At 39.2% G+C, this 5,083-nt stretch overlaps 1 protein-coding gene across 7 annotated transcripts in view; it reads right to left on the bottom strand.

The window, feature by feature from the left end:
• The window catches only part of Cdk12 (cyclin dependent kinase 12), an 81,204-nt gene that overhangs the window by 66,888 nt on the left and 9,233 nt on the right, over positions 1-5,083 (bottom strand). The window lies entirely within an intron of this gene.

The raw sequence follows: 5,083 nt of genomic DNA, 5'->3' as shown, positions 1-5,083 counted from the left end.
AAGAAGAAGAAGAAGAAGAAGAAGAAGAAGAAGAAGAAGAAGAAGAAAGAAGAAGTAGTAGTTGTTCTTAGTTCTGTTAACTAAAGGAGAAAGAAAACTCAAAGTATCTGAACTGTCTCACAACTATCACTTAGGTCTATTGTTTTACATTTAGTCTTTTTCCTCAAAGATTTACTTCATGGCTTCAAATATAGTTTATTACCACTGAAAAATATCCATTCTGCCAGGCATGGTTGCATATACCTTTAATCCCAACACTCCAGAGGCAGAGGCAGGAGGATCTTTGTGAGTATAAGGCAAGGTTAGTCTACATAGGGAGTTCTAAGACAGGCAGGACTACACAAAAATAGACCTGGGGGGGGGGAAAAAAGACATTCTACAGGAAGATTCTATTTTAAGGAAGTTTTTAAGAAGGAATGAGTCTTTAATAGGACATGTTCTATCAGTTCAGGCCAAACCAATCTGAAGAGGTCAAAATCTTGCTTCAATAAATTTTAATAGATTAAAACCTTGAAAATATGAGAAGGCTACATAGAAAAACCCTGTCTGGGGAAGGGAGGGAAGGTAAGAAGGGGAGAAAGAGGGAAGAGAAGGGAGAAAGAGGGAAGAGAAGGGGAGGGGAGAAAAGAAAAGGAAAGAAAAAAGAAAAGAAAGCAAGAAGTAAACAGAATGACCATCCATAAAATCCAATGTTTAACTAACACTTTCACTGTAAGGCACTAACTGTGCCAAATATGCAGAGCCTGACATAAAGAAAGAGCTATTATATAGCAAAATAATTACCAGGAAATACTGATGTACATATACACTTTGTCCTCATTTCTAATAGTTCCTGGTTTCTCATTCACACTTTTTTACAGGTTCACATGTAGTGATTAGGTTGCCTTAACTCTGTGTTGACTCCTACCCAAGTTACAATCTTGAAAATTCTGCTGATGAAATTTAAATTAACCTGTAAGTACAATGTAAACATTTCTTGCCTAACTTGTTGGCACACGCCTTTAATCAAAGCACATAAGAGGCAGAAGCAAGTGGATCTACAATCAAACTTCAGGCCAATCAGGCACTACATCCTTTATTGTTGGTGTTATTGTTTTAGAGACAGGGTTTCACTATATAGTAATGACTGTCCTGGAACTCAGGATGTAGACCAAACGGCCTTGAAATCAGAGATCTGCCTGCCTCTGCCTCTCAAGTGCTGAAATTAAAGGCCTGTGTACTCAGCTATATGTTTTTTGACCCCAGCTGTTGTGTCACACACCTCTAATCCCAGCACTCGGGAGGCAGAGGCAGGAGGATCTCTGTGAGTTTGAGTCCAGCCTGATCTACAGAGTGAGTTCCAGGACAGCCAGGGTTACACAGAGAAGCCCTGTCTCAAAAACCCAAAACAAAAGCTTTTGAATTATCATTAACTAAATTCACTTTCTCTGTCACTAGTATAAGCTTTACGTTATCAGAATGCTATTTTTTTCTAAGTATTTCAACTATTTTATTATTTTGTGTGTATGGGTGTATTCATGTTTATATGTCACGTGCATGTGGTGCCTGCAGAGGTTAAATCCCCTGGGATTGGAGTAACAGTTATAAACTACTATGTGGGTGTTTGTAGGTATAAGGTTATTGTGTAATTCAAATGCTGATTTCTGTACCCCACCCCATATTGGGTTGTAATCCTTGTTCTGAGAATCTCCCATCTCAATGTTGTGTAAACATTGCTCCCCAGTTGTTCCCTGATATGCCAAAAACAGCCAATCGATGGGCAGGGGAGTGAATAAGCCTGGACTTCCTGCCAGCAAGGGAAAAACAGGGACATGAATGAGCCATGGGCAAGGGTACAAGAGACACAGGGGGAGAAAGCTGGAACAGAGAAGGCTACAAAGCACAAATATCTTTGGGATGCACAGCTGGGAGTAAAACAGATAAGCTTACAGGGCTAAGAATAGAGTAATAACTGCTCAGTTATTGTGTTTTGAAGCTTATTATTAAACAAATATAAAAGAGTTCAATTATTTGTGTGATGGCCAGATTAAGAGAGAACCTGAGAAACAAACACAGTTTTATAATAACTGTAACAAGTGCTGGGAAATTGAACATTGGCCCTTTGAAAGACTAGCCAGGGCTCTTTACCAGTAAGGCATTGCTCCAGCCTCCCAACTATCTTTATAACTATATGCCCATTCATTTCACTGAACCCTGACCCTGATTCCTTGAGCAAATTTAACTGCTCATTTATTCAAACAACCAAAATTAAAAGGGCATCGTGATTCACATCTATAATCCCAGCTTTTGGGAGACTAAGAAAAAAGTTTGTAGAGTTCTAGGCCAGTCCTCAAACACTAAGCAATGCCTCTATACCAGCCTTTTGAATGTTGGGTTGTCAAGTGACCACCAAGCCCATTTAAAGGTCTCAGTCAGGATGTGTCTGTCTCTATCTTTTCTGTCTCTTGTACTGTTAGGTATGTATTATGTGTACTTGCTAGTGAAGGTCTCTACATATGTGCACAAGGTGTGCATGTGGAAGCCAGAGGTAATCATTAAAGGTCTGTCTTTGCTTGTTCTCAAAAAAAAAAAAAAATTTTTTTTTTGAAACAGTATCTCTCTGTTTTTTTGGATTTTTGTGTTTGTTGTTTTCAGAGATAGGGTTTCAGAGCACTGGCTGCCCTAGACTTCTTTTGTAGACCACGCTGGCTTCTAACTCTCAATGACCCTCCTACCTCTGACTTCACAGCACTGAGACAGTATTTCTCAATGAATCTTAATCTCATCTATTTGCAGAATCTTGCTGGCAATGAGCTATTATCTCTTTTCTGTCTCAAAAAACAGGCAAAATTTTCATTTTCATTTCCTACCTTTAATAATTTATAAATAGGAAACAACTAATTATCAAACACTGAGTTTGATAATAATGACACTGAGTGGGGCACAGCTTTTAAACCCAGTGCTCTGGAATTAGAAGCAGATAAATCCCAGCATTCTGGAGGCAGTAACAGGCAGACTGATGAGCTCCAAGCCACCAAGGGATACACAGTGAGATCTTGTCATTCCCCCCCCCCAAAAAAAAACCAAAATACATAAATATTTAAAATTAAAAAGAAGAGAACTGGCTTTGTGGTGAATATATCTAGTCTGAGCACATGGACAGCTAAAGAAGGAAGATGAATAAAGCCCAGGAGTTCAAGATCAGACTTGACAACAAAGCATGGCGTTACCTCAAAAGCAAAACACCCTCCACTTCCTGTTACTTCCACCTACACTAGCACATTTTTAAGGTACACAGAAGGTAGACTGAAAGAATATAGACCTTAAGAACTAAAAATAATAAACAGGACTGGAGGAACAGTTCAGTAAGTAATGCATTTGTTACCCAAAGAAAAGGACTTGAATTTCATACAAGACCCACATAAAAAATGGGCCTGGTGGCAGAGGATTATAATCCTAGCACTGGGGAGAAGCTCAAAAGAGAAATTCAAAAGGCTGGAGAGATGGCTAAGTTATTAAAGGCACTTGTTATTCCAGAGTCCCAGAGTTTCATTCCCAGCACCTACATGGTGGCTTACAACCACCCATTCCAAGGAATTTGCCACCTTTTGAAGCACATACAAATATGCAGGCAAAACACTTTTGTTAAAAATACCTTTGATAAAATACCTTTGTTTGTTTGTTTGTTTGAGATAGGGTTTCTCTGTCATCCTGGCTATCCTAGAACTCACTTTGTAGACCAGGCTGGCCTTGAACTCACAGAGATCTGCCTGCCTCTGCCTCCCAAGGGCAGACCAGGCAAGGCTATACTAAGAAATCCTGTCTAGAAAAACAAAACAAAAACAAAAAAAATACCACAGCTGCCTTCATTACATAGACCTGGGATCCTGGAGCTCACTATGTAAACCAAGCTGACCTCTAACTAAGGAGTTCTGTCTGCTTCTGCCTCCTAAGTGTTGATATTAAAGGCCTACACCCAGCTAGATAAAATATATTTAAAAAAAAAAAAAAGGTGAATGACTCTTAAGGAGCAACACCCAATGTTGACCTGAGGCTTCCATTTGCATACCTGCACTCACATATAGAATCATCACTCAAATTACTGGTATCACCTAAAAAGTATTAAGTTTGAAAATTGTTTTGCAATTTAAGATAAGCAGTACTTGTTTGTTTGTTTTTTTATTTACAATGACATTTACAACGGAAAATACAACTCATCCCCTAGCAAATAGAGGGCAGGATCTCAACAGCAACAACAAAAACAGTAAGACTACACTTCCAACCCATGTCCCCAACTAAAGCATATGTTTAGAGGTGCTGTTCAGCTAGTATGGTCAACAGATTTAAAATTTTTCATGTCTTTTATGAGTAATCAACACTCAAAATGTATCCATTAGATCGTAAGATCTTTTCATTATCCTATTGTGCGTTACAGTCTAATTAGTAGATTCCTCATACTGCTCTTATTTTACTATAGGATAATTGTTGTTTTGTTTTGGCTTGTTTGTTTTTTTTTTTTGATGGGGGGTAATTTTGGAGATGGGTTTCTCTGTGTAGCCCTGGCTGTCCTGGAACTCAATCTGTAAACCAGGCTGGCTTTGAACTCTGAGATCCACCTGCCTCTCTCTGCCTCCCAAGTGCTAGTACTAAAGGCATGTGCCACTACCACCAGGCAGGATAAATGATTTTTAAAAAAAATCCCTCTACATATTCTCTGTAGATATTAAAACATTACAAAAAGAAAACAGCTGGCAAAATGGCTTAGTTGGTAAAGATGCTTGCCATTAAATCCTGCTGACCCGACTTCCATTCGGAATCTATGCAAAGAACAAAGGCAAGAACCAACTCCACAAAGTGGCCCTGATTTTCACATGTACATGTGTTCACACACACATGCATATGCATACCATAAACCTTAAAAATTAAAATAAAGATGGGGGGGAATGTGCTTATGAAAGACCTGAGGTATGGGGGCACCCTCTGGGCTTCAATGCACACATGCATGCGCACACATATGCATACATGCACACACATGAGCATTCGCCCCCCCAACACACACACACACACACACACACACACACACACACACACACACACACACACA

This window comes from Psammomys obesus, unplaced genomic scaffold, assembly GCF_907164565.1.
Source record: "Psammomys obesus unplaced genomic scaffold, mPsaObe1.curated_primary_1811, whole genome shotgun sequence".
NCBI lineage: Eukaryota > Metazoa > Chordata > Mammalia > Rodentia > Muridae > Psammomys > Psammomys obesus.
The sequence above is the reverse complement of the archived record's forward strand: the minus strand, read 5'-3'. Positions and strand labels throughout refer to the sequence as shown.